This window comes from Bufo gargarizans, chromosome 4, assembly GCF_014858855.1.
Source record: "Bufo gargarizans isolate SCDJY-AF-19 chromosome 4, ASM1485885v1, whole genome shotgun sequence".
NCBI lineage: Eukaryota > Metazoa > Chordata > Amphibia > Anura > Bufonidae > Bufo > Bufo gargarizans.
Window position 1 is genome coordinate 534131174 of NC_058083.1, and position 19270 is coordinate 534150443.

The 19270-nt window shown below is 43.2% G+C and overlaps 1 protein-coding gene across 1 annotated transcript in view; it reads left to right on the forward strand.

Moving 5' to 3' along the window:
• LOC122934742 (oocyte zinc finger protein XlCOF6-like) overlaps positions 1-19270 on the forward strand; it is a 398458-nt gene that overhangs the window by 106405 nt on the left and 272783 nt on the right. The window lies entirely within an intron of this gene.

The following is a 19270-nucleotide window of genomic DNA, read 5'->3' on the forward strand; positions in this document are numbered from 1 at the left end:
CAAGGACACAGTCATTACCAGACCCCTCCCTTGGCGTTATTGTATAATGTCCCAGCATTCCCAGCAGCGCTCACCTCTCTGCTCAGCAGCTCAGTGATCCTGGTGGTAAGTTCTAGGATCTTCTGCTCATGTATCAGGGAATGAGGTGGAGGCTCGGTGATGGGGCTCTGGGTCCTGCTCCGTCCTCCTGACACACGGGGTGTCACACACTCACCAGACGACTTCTTCACTACTGTGTAATCCTGTGTATGGGGAGACGCTGATCACTACAGAGATTCTAAGAATCCTTCACCTTTCCAGTCATTTCCCTGTTTTATTACTAGAGATAAGAGTGATGTCATGTGAGACTCTCACCTCTCCAGTTATCAAGGAGATGATCTCCAGGGTGATGTCTAATATCCTCGCAGCCATGTGGTCTCTGTCCTTCTCCATCCTTGGTGGGTCATTGATGGAAAGGACCATCGTCTTTAAAAATTTGGGAATCTTGTACCTAAGAAAAAGGTAGAAATCAAGGAGAATTGAGAGCACATTACATTTGGAAGAACATGTCAAGTAAAGTGTTTTACAATTTAAGAATTATAAAGGCATTACCAATAGTGTACTTAGCTATCTAACTCTATTTTACATAGACTGGTGATAATAACATATCACTCAGCCGCCTGTGCTATGTAGTAACTACAGTGTTACACAGGACACACATCGGCAGTGTACCACATACAGCAGCCAGATCTAATCTTTATTTTGAGTATAAATATCTTTATAAATGGGTAGTGTTGAGCGAATCTCAGGGAAAACTAGATTCCTCATGCTTTGTGGTAACAAATCCATTTTCCCTAAAGTGGAGTAAAAAAAAGTCATACTTACCTCATCCGTTTGAATGCGAAGAGCCTGTCTCCATCTTGATTGAAGATCCCACGCGATATCTCGTGCGTGGTAACATATTGCGATCAAATGGATGAGGTATGATTTTTTAATTATAGACCTTAATAAGAGATGAGCGAATTTCTAAAAAATTCAATTTGGCCTGTTTGCCGAATTTTCCAAAGAGATTTGATTCAATCCGAATTTATTTGCGGCAAATCGCGTTAAAAAACATCTATTTCCTGGCTGCAGAGAGCCTGTATAGCGGTGTAGAACACTGTGCCTTGCAGTAGCACACTTAGGGAGTCTGCTGTGGTAGTGAAAAAATACTGTCCATATGACAAGCAGATGACAGGCGTCGCTCTTAGAATCACTGCACACTTCACTTATTTGGGCAGTTACAGGGCCAAAACTGACCAAATAACTCAAGTGAGAACTCAGGTCAATGTCAGTGCCAGGTATAAAGAACCATGCAGAGGCCCAAGATCCTATTGTAGCGTGAAAGAGCGCACTTATTTTACATCTGAGGGGTACAATGAAGGGGAGCGTTGCAATCGCCGTTCCCTGTAATTGCACCTACTACTTACAAAGAAATGTGCTTTGTGACAAAAGTAATTTGTGGAGAATTTGACGCTTTCCAGTCTATTGACTTAAATGACTGCAAGAATTTGCTTATGATTATTTCTGGTCAGGAGTGAACATATAAAGATCATTGTGCAAAATTTCTGAATCAATATTCACAATTTCTGCCACCGTTCGGACATTGAGTCTAGGGTCGCTTCCAAAAATCTCCTCACTTTTTTGAACATTTTCAGCACTCTTTGATGTGAATGAGAATCCTAGTGGTTCATCATGTTCTTCATCCTCTAACCTGAAATATTTTTGTGCTCCTCAAAGAGCAACTGGTAGATGTAGTTTAGGAGAGTCCACGGCTAAGGTGGACATGTCATATTTAAACTCAAGCGGTGCTGTCTTTTTTCCAGGTCAGTCTTGTTATTTAATAGCTGCTCCTCATACCTTTTATTCTCTCTCTCTCACAAAGTAATCCAATAATCCTCCCAAAATTGTAGGAGCAGCTACTATTCTCCCAAAAAATTGCAGGTTTTGTGGGGTGTTCCTATTATGTAGTGGTCAGTACCCAACAGAAGTGATCCAAGGAAGGAAAACAGGTGAACCAGCAAAAGAGAAATTGTCTCTGAAAGTTCATTGATGCATGTGAGGGGTGAGGGGTGAAGGCAGCTTTTCTGGTCTAAGCTGTTTTCACAATTCCTGCGATTCTCTTTTTCTTTGTGTGGTGCCAAATCAATTAGAAGTATAAGTATGAGCGCGCCATACTGCTTTCATAATGAGACCAGACACACAAGTTGGTTTCATGAAAGCATCTTCTCATCCCCCTGAGCAAGAGCAAGAATAGAGCTTTATTCAAGTTACAGTCACTTAAATAGCAGACATGACATCCCAAAAGGGGTGTTCCTTAAGAAGAGACTTTTGGCTCCTTAACTTGATAGGAGTGGTTTCAGCAACTTCAACTCTGAGTTCATAGGTAGAAATGCACACGAGGCTCACACATCTGGTTTGCGAGAAGGAGAAAATTCCAGAGGTATTGGAACCACTTGTTGTAGGCAGAGGACTTGTTTTTTCACACAAGGTTTATTTTAGTCAACACATTTAAAGGGCTTGCAGCCCCCTTCATCAGGACAATATATGAATATTGTCCTGATGAAGGGGGCTGCAAGCCCTTGAAACGGCGTAACATCACTTACTCACGTGACGCGCCTGCTCCGCCTCCTTCATTCATAAAGTGGGCGGAGCAGGTGCGTCACGTGAGTGAGTATCGTTACGCCGGCACCCGCTCTGCCTGTTACCTGAGCTTCATTGTAAGGTAATAAAGATGCACTGACGCTGAGTAAAAGTTACTGCCGGAATAGTCTGCTGTTATGGGAAGTGGATCTGTGGAGGACACATATAGCAGAAGATGCTATATAGTGTCATCCACAGATCCCCCATCCCCATAACAGTGCACAGATCCCCCCTCCCCATAACAGTGCACAGATCCCCCTCCCAATAACAGTGCACAGATCCCCCTCCCCATAACAGTCCCACCCACAGATACCCTCCATAACAGTGCCACCCACAGATCCCCTCCATAACAGTGCCACCCACAGATCCCCTCCATAACAGTGCAACCCACAGATCCCCTCCATAACAGTGCCACCCACAGATCCCCATAACAGTGCTATTCACAGATCCCCCTCCCCATAACAGTGCCACCCACAGATCCCCCTCTCCATAACAGTGCCACCCACAGATCCCCCTCCCCATAACAGTGCCACCCACAGATCCCCTCCATAACAGTGCCACCCACAGATCCCCTCCATAACAGTGTCATCCACAGATCCCCCTCCATAACAGTGCCACCCACAGATCCCCTCCATAACAGTGCCACCCACAGATCCCCTCCATAACAGTGCCATCCACAGATCCCCCATAATAGTGTCATCCACAGATCCCCCATAACAGTGCCACCCATAGATCTCCTCCATAACAGTGTCATCCACAGATCCCCCTCCATAACAGTGCCACCCACAGATCCCCCCATAACAGTGCCATCCACAGATCCCCCCATAACAGTGCCATCCACAGATCCACCATAACAGTGCCATCCACAGATCCACCATAACAGTGTCATCCACAGATCACCCATAACAGTGCCATCCACAATTTTTTTAATATGGCCTTTGAACATAATTTTTCAAGTAAAATCATATAAAACTCATTTTTTTAAAATTTTGGTGTTTTTTCCCGATCGATTAAATTAACGACAACTAATCGATTATTCAAATAATCGTTAGCTGCAGCCCTAGTAAGAACCCCAGCAATGAGGGATCACCCATAATGCCATACCTCCTCTAGCACGGTGTCCGCCATTTTACAGTAAACTTACCTACAGTGCAGAGAGAGGTGTTACAGGCACTAGGGACAGTGTTTAGGAAAGACTTTATTCACCAAAAATTACTATTAAGCAGTTCAGGGACAGATTATTCATAGTGCACGGATATAATAGGGAGGCATTATCCACACTGTAGGGAGAGAGCAGGGGCAATTGAACAGTGCTAAACCTGGCTCATAGGACCTGTTCTATTACACCTTGCTGCACTAATTGTTGTTAAAAAGTATTCTAACACTACAGATTTTAGTTTGTCCGTATTTAGTTTGTTCGAATTATATATATAATTCAATTCAATAATCCTTGATTGTCTAATTGGGGTGAAATTGTGGCTTGATAGTACAGATTTTAGGGTCTTCACGTTTTATTATACATAAGTATATCCGTTAATCCCTAATTGTGGAATTGGTGTGAAATTGCGGCCTGATGCTACAGATTTTAGGGTGCTCAAATTCTATTATACATAAGTATATCCGTTAATCCCTAATTGTATAATTGGGGTAAAATTGTGGTCTGATACTACACGTTTTATTATTTTTTTTTTATATAAAAGTACATCCATTCGTCCTTGATTCTGGGGTGAAATTGCAGCCTGAGACTACTGATTTTTTACCCTTACAGTTACTGTTACAGTACAGGATGTCCGACAGACAGGTGCCAGGCCCTTCTAAGGAACGGGCAATGGCCAAAATGTTTCTGTAGCTGGCAGAAGTAGCAACAGAATAAGGGGGGCTGTAGCGACAGGCCAGAGCTGCCATTTTCATTCGGCAGTCGTGTTTTGACCAGCAACCCATTGGTCCTTGAATGGTTGACTCGGTCTTCTACTTCGTTGCAAGTGACATCAGACACCCTAAGATCTGGAGGAGAGATCCGCTGCTTCCTCCAGTAGTAGTAATGAGCGGCAGGGGCAATATTTGAATTTGCAATATTTCGCGAATATTTGGGCAAATATTCATCATAAATTTGTGAATTCGCCATTATTTTCTTGATTGCGAAAATATGAGCGTATTGCGTGCGCAATGCAGGTGTAGGTCACTTTTGCTAGATTTTTCAAGCTGCTAGAAGTTTCCCGAGACTGGAGAAAATGGTTGGCACGGCAGAACATTACAATAGCTTTATATGCAGATAGAGTGCTCCAAAATATTTGCGATTGCGCAAATTGGCTTTTAATGATGCACAGATTTTAGAGAAATACGTGCAATATTCGCGAATATGAATATATAGAACTGTATTCAAAATCTTCGCAAATTCTCAAAGTAGCGATATTCGCAATTAAAATTTGCGGGGTGGCAGGTGGCACTGTCACTCCAGAGGTGGATGAAGAGGCGGAGACTGAAGCAGAAGAGGAAGCAGGAGGAGCCAGAGACCTTTCTTGGTTTTTGAGGCGTCTACTCCACTGCAGCTCGTGCTTAGCACTTAAATGCCTGGTCATGCAGGTTGTGAACGTTTATGCCTCGCTTCAGGCTCTGATTGCACAGCTTGCAAACCACTCGTGTCTTGTCGTCAGCACATTGTCTGAAGAACTGCCACGCCAGGGAACTCCTTGGAGCTGGCTTTGGTGTGCTCGGTCCCTTGCTGTGGTGGGCAGTAACAGGCATACTCTCTAGAAGACGGCCGCTCTGCTTTTGCACCCTGCTCCCTATTCTGCTGTGCTGGTGGCTCTGTGCGACCACCACCTCTTCCTCCGAACTACATAGGTCACTCGCATGACCTTGATTCAATGTGGGGTCGAGGACCTCATCGTCCTCCACATCATCTTCCACCCAGTCTTCACCCCTGCCCTCCTTGTCGGTCTGCACACTTTTGAAAGCCCCAGCAGTTGGCCCCCATTGTTTCATCATCATACGAGACGTGCTGCGATGTTCCTTCCGTGTACTCATCTTGAAAGATAAGTGGTTGGGCATCAGTGCATTCCAATTCTGGGGCAGGGCTAGGTAGATGACCCTGGGAAACCCTGCTAACAGAGTCATCAAAAAGCAGAAGAAACTGCTGCATGACTTGGGGCTCAGACTGCTTGGCTGATTTGCAAGGGTGGAGGTGAAAAACTGATGGACATGGGCTGCAGGTGCCAACTGTGGTCTTTCAGCAGGAGACTGGGTGGGAGACAATGTGAAGGAACTGGATACACTGTCAGCAACCCAATCTACTATCGCCTGTACTTGTTCAGGCCTCACCATTTGTAGAGCCCTAAATGGGTCTTATTAATAGTAGAATAGAACGACAGTATGTACAGGGTGTATCTCACACGCCCTGAACCAGTCTAGGTCTCAATTAAATTTGTTTGCCCAAAATGGTTGTATTTCAAATACCTGAATTAAACCCCTGTATTTAAAGGGTGTATCTCACTCGCCCTGAACAAGACTAGGCCTCAATTAAAGATTTGTGCACCAAATGGCGGTATTTCAAATATCTGAATATAACCCAAATATATAAAGGGTGCATCTCACAATGACATATGCAGCAAAGGCTGCCAAATAAACTTTTTTTTTGCCCAAACAGGTGTTTGTTTAATAACTGAAAATGGCAGCAGTATATAACCCTGGAATTTCAAACGTCAAGATGCTGCAAGGCCTAAAAAATTGTGTATTTTGCACAAGAAAAGGTGTTTTATTAATAAAAGAATCAAACTCCTGTATTTAAAGGGTGTATCTCACACGCCCTGAACCAGACTAGCCCTTTTTTTAATTTAGTTTGCCCAAAATGGCTGTATTTCAAATACCCGAATAGAAGCCCTGTATATACAGGATGTATCTCACATACCCTGATCCACACTAGGCCGCAATTAAATTTGTTTGCCCAAAATGGCTGTATTTCAAATACCTGAATAGAAGCCCTGTATTTAAAGGGTGTATCTCACACACCCTGATCCACACTAGGACGCTATCAAAGAATCGTGCCCAAAATGGCTTTATTTCAAATAACTGAATAGAAAGACAGTATGTAAAGGCGGTATCTCACAATGACATCTGCAGCAAAGGCTGTCAACTAAATATTTTTTTCCCAAACGGGTGTTTGTTTAATAACTGAATTTGACAGCAGTATATAACCCTGGAATTTCAAACGCCTTGATGCTGCAAGGCCTGAAAAATAGTGGAATCTGGCAAAAAAGTGTGTTTTTAAAACCCCAGAAAATGATGGCTGTATTTCTAGCTTAAATTAAATACTGACTAATACAGATGTTGTATATACAGAATATGAAAGCTGTATATATTAAACTTGAATTTAACACTTGCAGATCTGGAAAATAGTGGTTTGTGGCAAAAAAAAAAGTGTGTTTTAAAAAAACAGAAAATGATGGCTGTATTTCTACCTTAAATTGCACACTGAATAGGCCTGCAAATGCACCAGATGTTTTAAATTGCCCCAAAAAATGGGATTTTTTTTAAAACAGATTATTTGTGCTGTTTTTAAAGCTTGGATTCTATGTCCCAAAAGCTCAGATGCAGTGCTGGTGCACTGAGCTTGCATAAAATGGCCGCCACCGCCACCCACCTAACTGACTTATAAAAGTTTTTTTTTTTTTCGGTCACTGGGCTCAGGGCAGGATAAAAACATTGTGCCCTGCACCCACACAACACAATGTATGTAGATCTCTGAGTTAGATTCACGTTTTGAACATAGATTCTCTCCAATTCTCTCCCTGAAATCACCAGCAGCACCCTCTCCCTACACTGATCAGAGCAGAGTGACGTGCGGCGCTACGTGACTCCAGCTTATATAGAGGCTGGGTCACATGCTGCACTGGCCAATCACAGCCATGCCAATAGTAGGCATGGCTGTGATGGCTTCTAAGGGCACAGAGTTAAACGCTTGTTGATTGGTTGCTCTGCAGCCTTTCAAAAAGCGCTGAGAAATCACTGAACCCGAACTTTTACTGAAATGTTCGGGTTCGGGTCCGGGTTCCATAAATCCTAAAGTTCGGTACGATCCCGAACTTTACAGTTCGGGTTCACTTAACCCTAACAAAGACCCCTTTCAGACGAGCAAGTTTTCCGCGCGGGTGCAATGCGTGACGCGAACACTGAATCCGGACCCATTAATTTCAATGTGTCTGTGTACACGAGCGCTGTTTTTCACGCAGCACTTGTGCGCTGCGTGAAAATCGCAGCATGTTCAATATTCTGCATTTTTCACGCAACGATGGCCCCATAGAAGTAAATGGGGCTTCAGTGAAAAACGCATTGCATTCGGAAGCAAGTGCGGATGTGATGCGTTTTTCACTGATGGTTGCTAAGAGATGTTGTTTGTAAACCTTCAGTTTTTTATCACGCGCGTGAAAAAAGCATCAAAACGCATTGCACCCGCACGGAAAAAACCGAACAACTGAACGCAATTGCAGACAAAACTGACTGAACTTGCTTGCAAAATGGTGCGAGTTTCGCTGAACGCATCCGGACCTAATCCGTCATGCTGGTGTGAAAGAGGCCTTATAGTCTGTCCATAGCGCTACTCTTCTGCAGATCTGTTTACTATACATCTCTAAATGTGTGAAAAGAGGTTGAAAGAAATCCAGCTCCACTTGAATAAAGGAATGTAGATTTATTTTGCTTGCGGAAAAAAACTCAGCCATGAATTACAAAAATAGCAGTCTTGTCTACGCGTTTCGGGCTACCAGGGACAATTCCAGCCCTTCCTCATGACACAGAAAGACATTAAAAGTGAGACCTTTTATAGGGGAGGGTGCACCTGTATTCACTAATTGTCTCCACAGGCCTGTAACTGCCCCCTAGAAAAGGTGCCGCACCTTCAGTTAACTCTTCTCATGAAAAATAATGAAAGAAAAAACAACAAAAAGCATTGAACCGTACATATACATAGTGAGAAATAAATAAGAAGTATACGCATAAGGTGTATGCTGGATGCATACTGGTTACTAGGTAGAATATGGTGGAATGTAATGGAAGTCAGATCAGCAGAAGAAATTTTGCTCCTATAAGGGTCCATTCACACGTCCGTTGTTTCTTTCCTGATCTGTTCAGTTTTTTGCGGAACAGATCTGGACCAGATCTGGACCCATTCATTTTAAATGGGTCCTGAAAAAAATCGGACAGCACAATGTCAGATTTTTTTTCAGGACCCATTGAAAATGAATGGGTCCAGATCTGTTCCGCAAAAAAACGAAACAGATCAGAAAAGAAACAACGGACGTGTGAATGGACACTAATACTCCCAGGAAAAGGAGGAGGGGGTGATTTGTTGCACTGAATTACTAGTAACTAAATTATTGCTGCAGGATCAGATCTAAGCGTTTATTGAGCCCCTCAGGTTGGCGCGTGTTCAATGAAAATATCCAAAAAGACTCTCTGTTTAATAATTTTCTTCTATAGTCTCCTCCACGTTTAGGCAAAAAGACTTTTTCTATGCCTTGTACCACCATGTCTGATGTGCCCCACCATGGCAGACAGCAAGGTGCAGGCTAGCTGCAGATACATTGCGGTTGCCATGGTGGGGCACATCAGAGATGTGTTTGCGTAGCCTGGATTTTATTGCATTGATAGTACAGCCCACGTATTGCAATTTACATTTTGTGCAAGTAATTAAATAAACTGCATGGGTTGTATTGAGATGCGCTTTCATGGGGAAGACTCTGTTGTTTGCAGTTGAAGAAAAAGTTTTAGATATTAACATGTGTGTCTGCAGCAGATGCACCTGTGATGTCCACACCTATAGCTCCCCTTGGTCCTAAGCCACACTGGTTGCAATTTTTTCTTTTCTTGATACAGGCTAGGGCTGACATAGTTTGCAATTGTGGGCGCCCTTCTAGCTGCGCATTTAACCCCATCTGCAACTATGTCAGTCCATTCTTTATCATATGACAGGACGGGAAAATGCTTTTTTACAATATGACAGATTTGTTGGTATTCTGTGCTGTATTGTGTCACAAACAGATTGTTTCTTCTGCCCTTGTCCTTGATATTATGATTTTTGTTTTTATTTTTACCACTTGTGCCTGTATCAGAAAGTGGAGCCTCCTTTTGCAATAAATGTTCCTGTCTAGGATAAAGGAGGGATCCCCTTGTAATGGTTGAGACCTGTTGTATGGCCTCCTCTACAAGTTTTGCGCCATAGCCTCTTTTACCCAATCTATGGGAGATGTGTCTAGCTTCCTCCATAAAGCTCTTTTCTTCCGTGCAATTCCTTCTTGCCTGGATTATTTCACCCCTGGGTATGTTGGCAGTTACATGTTTTGGATGACAGGATGTTGCATATAATGTGGTGTTACCTGCCATGGGCTTCCTATATGTGCAGGTGGATACGCAAACACATCTCTGATGTCCCCACCATGGCAACCGCAATGTACAGTGGAGGAAATAATTATTTGACCCCTCACTGATTTTGTAAGTTTGTCCAATGACAAAGAAATGAAAAGTCTCAGAACAGTATCATTTCAATGGTAGGTTTATTGTAACAGTGGCAGATAGCACATCAAAAGGAAAATCGAATAAATAACTTTAAATAAAAGATAGCAACTGATTTGCATTTCATTGAGTGAAATAAGTATTTGAACCCCTACCAACCATTAAGAGTTCTGGCTCCCACAGAGTGGTTAGACACTTCTACTCAATTAGTCACCCTCATTAAGGACACCTGTCTTAACTAGTCACCTGTATAAAAGACACCTGTCCACAGAATCAATCAATCAAGCAGACTCCAAACTCTCCAACATGGGAAAGACCAAAGAGCTGTCCAAGGATGTCAGAGACAAAATTGTAGACCTGCACAAGGCTGGAATGGGCTACAAAACCATTAGCAAGAAGCTGGGAGAGAAGGTGACAACTGTTGGTGCGATTGTTCGAAACTGGAAGGAGCACAAAATGACCATCAATCGACCTCGCTCTGGGGCTCCACGCAAGATCTCACCTCGTGGGGTGTCAATGGTTCTGAGAAAGGTGAAAAAGCATCCTAGAACTACACGGGAGGAGTTAGTTAATGACCTCAAATTAGCAGGGACCACAGTCACCAAGAAAACCATTGGAAACACATTACACCGCAATGGATTAAAATCCTGCAGGGCTCGCAAGGTCCCCCTGCTCAGGAAGGCACATGTGCAGGCCCGTCTGAAGTTTGCCAATGAACACCTGAATGATTCAGAGAGTGACTGGGAGAAGGTGCTGTGGTCTGATGAGACCAAAATAGAGCTCTTTGGCATTAACTCAACTCGCTGTGTTTGGAGGAAGAAAAATGCTGCCTATGACCCCCAAAATACCGTCCCCACCGTCAAGCATGGGGGTGGAAACATTTTGCTTTGGGGGTGTTTTTCTGCTAAGGGCACAGGACAACTTATTCGCATAAACGGGAAAATGGACGGAGCCATGTATCGTGAAATCCTGAGCGACAACCTCCTTCCCTCTGCCAGGAAACTGAAAATGGGTCGTGGATGGGTGTTCCAGCACGACAATGACCCAAAACATACAGCAAAGGCAACAAAGGAGTGGCTCAAGAAGAAGCACATTAAGGTCATGGAGTGGCCTAGTCAGTCTCCGGACCTTAATCCAATCGAAAACCTATGGAGGGAGCTCAAGCTCAGAGTTGCACAGAGACAGCCTCGAAACCTTAGGGATTTAGAGATGAACTGCAAAGAGGAGTGGACCAACATTCCTCCTAAAATGTGCGCAAACTTGGTCATCAATTACAAGAAACGTTTGACCTCTGTGCTTGCAAACAAGGGTTTTTCCACCAAGTATTAAGTCTTTTTTTGTTAGAGGGTTCAAATACTTATTTCACTCAATGAAATGCAAATCAGTTGCTATCTTTTATTTAAAGTTATTTATTCGATTTTCCTTTTGATGTGCTATCTGCCACTGTTACAATAAACCTACCATTGAAATGATACTGTTCTGAGACTTTTCATTTCTTTGTCATTGGACAAACTTACAAAATCAGTGAGGGGTCAAATAATTATTTCCTCCACTGTATCTGCAGCTAGCCTGCACCTTGCTGTCTGCCGTGGTGGGGCACATCAGACATGGTGGTACAAGGCATAGAAAAAGTATTTTTGCCTAAACGTGGAGGAGACTATAGAAGAAAATTATTAAACAGAGAGTCTTTTTGGATATTTTCATTGAACACGCGCCAACCTGAGGGGCTCAATAAACGCTTAGATCTGATCCTGCAGCAATAATTTAGTTACTAGTAATTCAGTGCAACAAATCACCCCCTCCTCCTTTTCCTGGGAGTATTAGTGTCCATTCACACGTCCGTTGTTTCTTTTCTGATCTGTTTCGTTTTTTTGCGGAACAGATCTGGACCCATTCATTTTCAATGGGTCCTGAAAAAAAATCTGACATTGTGCTGTCCGATTTTTTTCAGGACCCATTTAAAATGAATGGGTCCAGATCTGGTCCAGATCTGTTCCGCAAAAAACTGAACAGATCAGGAAAGAAACAACGGACGTGTGAATGGACCCTTATAGGAGCAAAATTTCTTCTGCTGATCTGACTTCCATTACATTCCACCATATTCTACCTAGTAACCAGTATGCATCCAGCATACACCTTATGCGTATCCTTCTTATTTACTTCTTTGCATAGCTGTTATTTTTCACTATGTATATGTACGGTTCAATGCTTTTTGTTGTTTTTTCTTTCATTATTTTTCATCAGAAGAGTTAACTGAAGGTGCGGCACCTTTTCTAGGGGCGGTTACAGGCCTGTGGAGACAATCAGTGAATACAGGTGCACCCTCCCCTATAAAAGGTCTCACTTTAATATACTTGTTTATAGCACATCTGTGTATTCGCCGTCTGTATAGCAATAGAACAGTTTATATATATGTATACATCAGCACATCTGTATATCTGTCCATAGTACATCTGTATATTTGCTCTCTGTATAGCAATATATATATACTATCAAGAATCCCACAATGTCTTTCTTCTATATCATCCTTCTTCGCCTTTCGCTTTCTTAAACTTAACATGGATAAGACAGAATTCATCATCTTTCCCCCATCTTGTTCAACCCCCCCCCCAACAGACCTATCTATCACGATCAATGGCTGCACACTCTCCCCGGTCAACAAAGCCCGCTGCCTTGGAGTGACCTTGGATTCTGCCCTTTCCTTCCGACCGCACATCTAAGCCCTTTCCACCACCTGCCGCCTCCAACTCAAAAATATCTCCCGCATCCGCACTTTCCTTAACTTTGAATCTGCGAAAATACTTGTACATGCCCTCATTATCTCCCACCTAGACTACTACAACATTCTCCTCTGTGGCCTTCCATCTAGCACTCTCGCACCCCTCCAATCTATCCTCAACTCTGCTGCCCGACTAATCCTCCTCTCACCTTATTACTTCTCTGCCTCTCCCCTCTGCCAATCCCTTCACTGGCTCCCCATTGCCCAGCGAATTCACTTCAAAGTACTAACAACTACATACAAGGCCGTCCATAACCTGTCCCCTCCCTACATCTCTGAGCTACTTCCCCAATACACCCCCACACGCACTCTCCGATCCTCACAAGACCTCCTTCTCTCCTCTTATTGCCTCTTCCCACAATTGCCTCCAGGATTTCTCCCGTGCATCCCCCATACTCTGGAACTCGCTGCCCCAACATATCAGACTCTCACCTACAGTGGAATCCTTCAAAAGAAACCTGAAAACCCACCTCTTCAGACAAGCCTACAACCAGTGACCCTGCTGCCTCTATACCGCCATGACCAACTTAACCCGCACCTACTGTGTCCTTCTCCCATACCATGTAGATTGTAAGCCTCGCGGGCAGGGCCCTCTCTCCTTCTGTACCAGTCTGTAACTCATCTTGTGTATGATTAGTGCAATTGTCTGTATTATGTATGTGCACCGCTTATCATATGTACAGCGCTATGGAATGAATAGCGCTTTAATAATAAATAATAACAATATAGACACCTGTATACCTAACTTATTTGTACATAATCTGTCCATAACTAGTCCTACTTTCTACACTTTCCTTATCTGTATATAACTTGTTGCACTGCTGCCCTTTGCTCTTCTGATTTGATGCTGTAGAACTGTATTCCGTCACCCTGTACTTCACATGTGTAATGACAATAAAGTTGAATCAAATCAATAACTGACCTGCAGATCTCACCTCCTGGGGCTGCAGGACCTGCGATGACGTCACACTGGTCACATGACAGGAAGTGCTGCACAGTGAGACCTCTACTGCTTTACTCCTCCCCTCATGTGACTGATCACATGACCATGACATCATCACAGGTCCAGCAGGCACTATAATAGAACTTGTTAGGATAAGTTCGGGTATTGTCTGGATTGCAGTTGCTCCTGGCCGCTCCTCTCTATACAGATCACGGCTGTAATGACGGATGGAGTTCCTTCCAGAAGCTGCTCCTAGAAACATTTTTTAATAGGCACAAAGTAATAATAATGTCGCCCCAACTTATATATAAACTGCAGTCATTCTTTGGATTCTCTCTTTTAGGGTCCATTCACACGTACACAAATGGGTCCGCATCCTTCTGCAATATCGGGAACGGGTCCGGACCCATTCATTCTCAATGGGGCAGGAATCGATGCGGAGAGCACACTGTGAACTTCTGGGCCGCGGCTCCGCCCAAAAAATAGAACATGTCCTATTCTTGCCCACAATTGCGGACAAAAATAGGCAGTACTATGCGGGGTGCCGGATCCGCAATACACTACGGACGTGTGAATGAACCCTTACACAGAATTTTTTTACTTACTTTTTTTTTTGTCATTTCTATATTTTCCTCGCTGACTTCCAAGTCCTATAAGTTTTTTACTTTTCCGTTTATCCAGGCTTATGAGCGCTTATTTTCAGAACAAGTTGTATTTTTTAATACCATGATTTTTCCGTTGTTGTGAACGCACAGCATCTGGACTAAATCCTGACTCGCTCCTTCCAATGGGTCTGTGCACATGAGCCTAGTCTTTCACTGATCATCTTTGCATCCAGAAAACATTGCGGCATGTTCTATATGTTCATGTTCCGTGACTCCATAGAAGTGAATCGAGCTTGTGTGAAAAAACGGAAGGCATCTGGGTGCAATGCGTTATTTACTGACGTTTGCTCGGAGATTGGTTTTCTTAAATTTTTCTTCATGCGCATAAAAAAACAGCTACAATCTTGATCGGAAAAAAACGGAAACAATGAAAGCAATTGCAGACAAAGCTGATTGAAATTGCGTGCGGGACCACCAGTGCTTTCCCTGAACAGATCCTGACATTATGTATCGCTTGCGAGAAAGAGGCCGTACAGTTTAGATGTTTCTCATTATTTTTGTTTTTAAATTTAATATATAAAATTGAAAAATAACTTTATTATTTATGCAGTTTTTTTATTTACATTTTTGCATTTTCCTTCTAGCTTCTATAGGGACAGGAGCGCAGAGAGGTTACAAATCCCCTCCCGCCACCACCCTCCGGTGTTCTTCCTGTCCCTGCGTGGGATGAGAGCAGAGAGGATCTCTGACTTATTTTAGAGTAGGCTGATTCTGGACCAGGGGGTGCCGGCCTCTCCTTCAGGTCTCCTAGTAGCCTAGCCATAAGCTAATGCCTCTCACAGGGGAGCTCTGAGCCCATTTCCCCAGACCATTTACCTGAATATGGCAATCGCATGGTTCATGTTTTCCACCAGGGATCACAACGCAGTTCTGGGGAACTAGATCTCCACAGCTCCAAGGGGGTTCTGGGCTCCAGCGTTCTCCTCCCATTCTTCGGGCACACTGATGGAACCCTCTGCTTGATCCTTTGACCAAACTCCGGCAGTTCAGGAGGTGTTATGGCCATTCTTCTCGTTTTAGGCTAAAAAGGATGTGACAAATTGGACGCATGCATGTATTAAAAGGTAAATGAAAGTGTCCCACCTGCTGTAAAAAGCTACAGGATTCCGATAAAAAATGCTTTGTGTGTAATGTATTTCAAAACCACTGAAGGAGAAACAACCTGCTCTCCTCACGGACATAGGACTGATAATAAGCAGAGGTCCACGCTTCTGTCCACGCTTCTTTCATGCCCTTGGTCAGTTCACTGGCTCCTCCGCTTGCAGAGACTTAGATGTGACCGAGATTTGGATTCTGCAGAAGAAACAGAATCCTAAAATTTTCAGTGGCGGACTTGAGGAGGAAGAAGGCCAATCTACCTCCCTAGAGTAACAGTAACATCAAGCTGTTTGGAGATGGTCTTATAGCTTAGCTTTCTTTGGTCCATGTTCAGTATGGTACCCACCATGACACCAAACGGCACAGTGACTTCTTTAGACCCTTTAGGCTAGAGCTACACTGGTCAGCTGGATTTCTTGCGAATGCTGCGGCGCTCCCATTCATTTCTATGGGATTACTGCTGCTCAGCGATCCTGGCTGCAACAGGTGTCGCCGTGTAGGCCTATTTTGCACGGGCGTTTTCTAGATTTGATCCGGGTGTATTGCGGCAAACTCGTGCGAGTAGGCACACAATTTCAGTCAGTTTTGACTGCAATAGCGTGCCTTTGTTCAGTTTTTTCTGCGTGATTGTAATGCGTTTTGCACGCACGTGAGAAAAAACTGAATGTGGTACCCACACCTGAACCCGGACTTCACTTGAAGTTTGGGTTTGGGTTAGGTGTTCTATTCATTTTATTATTTTCCCTTATAACATGGTTATAAGGGAAAATAATTGCATTCTTAATACAGAATGCTTAGGCCTAGTTCACACAAACATATGGCTTTTATAGTTTTTTGCGGTCCGTTTTTCACGGATCCGTTTTTGAGTTCCGCTGTGTTTCTGTTTCCTTTCCGTTTTTCCCATGTACAGTATACAGTAATTACATAGAAAAAATTGGGCTGGGCATAACATTTTTAATAGATGGTTCAGAAAAAACGGAACAGATACGGATGACATACGGATGCATTTCCGTATGTGTTCCATTTTTTTTGCAGACCCATTGACTTGAATGGAGCCACGGAACGTGATTTGCGGCCAAATATAGGACAAGTTCTATCTTTCAACGGAACGGAAAAACGGAAATACAGAAACGGAATGCATACGGAGTACATTCCGTTTTTTTGCGGAACCATTGAAATTAATGGTTCCATATATATGGACCGTATACGGAACACAAAAAAACGGCCCGTACACTAGGCCTTAGTAAAATGTGGATTGAGGGGTTAAAAAAAAAAATTCTTACCTTATCCACTTGATTGCACAGCCGGCATCGTCTTCTTTCTTCTATTTTCAGGACCTGCCAAAGGACCTTTGATGACGCAACGGCGCTCACCACGTAGTGAGCGCGGGGACGTCAGCGCAGGTCCTGCTGAATGAAGATAAAAGATTTCTATCTTCATTCAGCAGGACCTGCGTGGTGAGCGCCATTACGTCATCAACGGTCCTTTGGCAGGTCCTGAAAGAAGAAGAAAGAAGAGGATGCCGGCTGAGCGATCGAGTGGATGAGGTGAGTTAATTTTTTTTTTTTTTTAACTCCTCAATCCACAATTTACTAAGCATTCTGTATTAAGAATGTTATTATTTTCCCTTATAACATTGTTATAAGGGAAAATATTACAGTGAATTTACTTTAATGGGGTTGCTCATCCCTATCATCTCCTAACAACCATGCGTGAAAATCGCACCGCATCCGCACTTGCTTGCGATTTTCACGCAGACCCATTCATTTCTATGGGGACTGCGTTGCGTGAAAAACGCAGAATATAGAACATGCTGCGATTTTCACACAACGCACAAATGATGCGTGAAAATCACCGCTCATGTGAACAGCCCCATTGGAGTGAAAAGGTCCGGATTCAGTGCGGGTGCAATGCGTTCACCTCACGCACTGCGCAGAATTCTCGCCCGTGTGAAAGGGGCCTTAAAAAGGCAGACTGACTAATTACAAGTTTGAAGACCCCTGTGATACTAATTACCAGACACACCTTAGTTTATCATGTCCCTGTAGTCAATTTACTTTCAATCTTTTCTAGAGGTATCATCATTTTTGTCCAGGCCAGTGTTATTAGTATGTTTTTATTTTTTTTTATTATTCCGTTGAACCACAATTCAAAAGCAATGTCTGATTTCCATTAGCTGATTTTCAGTATTTTATTTTTTACTTTTTGCATTTATTATAACCCTTGTCCAGGGGCGTTGCTAGGTTAAAACATTTGGGGCCTGGGCCCCTGATGTATTGTCCCAGGCCCCGAATGTCCTGCCTGCCTGCTAGATACAACTGTATTGCCATCCTCAGGAGGCAATACAATTGAATCTAATGCACTGGAACAGCTGAAGGACCTGTGCCCATCAATTGGAACAGGTAAATTAATTTTATTTATTTTTTTAACACCTCAATCTACATTTTACTAAGCATTCTGCATTAAGAATGCTATTATTTTCCCTTATAACCATGTTATAAGGGAAAAAAAATAAAATCTACAGAATACCTAACCCAAACCTGAACTTCAGTGAAGAAGTTTGGGTTCAGGTCTGGGTACCACAGTCAGTTTTTTATCATTCGCGTGCAAAATGCATTGCACCCGCACAATAAAAACTGAACATCGGAATGCAATCGCAGTCAAAACTGACTGCAATTGTGTATTTACTTGCACAATTTTCCCTGATCGCAGACGCAATGCATCCGGACGTAATCCGGACACGCTCGTCTGCAAGGGGCCTTAGTGTTATACTTTCAGGAGGCCGTTTGGCACCATACAATGTTAATAATGTGGGTTTATGCTATTATGTATAGTGACTGTTGAGCTGTATTATTGCACCTTTATTCATATTGTTGGAGAGACCTTTCTCCATATTCTTGCTCTCCTATAATATATGTACAGTCGTGGCCAAAAGTTTTGAGAATGACACAAATATCAGTTTTCACAAAGTTTGCTGCTAAACTGCTTTTAGATCTTTGTTTCAGTTGTTTCTGTGATGTAGTGAAATATAATTACACGCACTTCATACGTTTCAAAGGCTTTTATCGACAATTACATGACATTTATGCAAAGAGTCAGTATTTGCAGTGTTGGCCCTTCTTTTTCAGGACCTCTGCAATGCGACTGGGCATGCTCTCAGTCACCTTCTGGGCCAATTCCTGACTGATAGCAACCCATTCTTTCATAATCACTTCTTGGAGTTTGTCAGAATTAGTGGGTTTTTGTTTGTCCACCCGCCTCTTGAGGATTGACCACAAGTTCTGTCCCAAATCTGTCCCTGATGTTTTTTTTGGAGAGAAGTGGCTTCTTTGCTGTCCTTCTTGACACCAGGCCATCTTCCAAAAGTCTTTGCCTCACTGTGCGTGCAGATGCGCTCACACCTGCCTGCTGCCATTCCTGAGCAAGCTCTGCACTGGTGGCACTCCGATCCCGCAGCTGAATCCTCTTTAGGAGACGATCCTGGCGCTTGCTCGACTTTCTTGGACGCCCTGAAGCCTTCTTAACATGAATTGAACCTCTTTCCTTAAAGTTCTTGATGATCCTATAAATTGTTGATTGAGGTGCAATCTTAGTAGCCACAATATCCTTGCCTGTGAA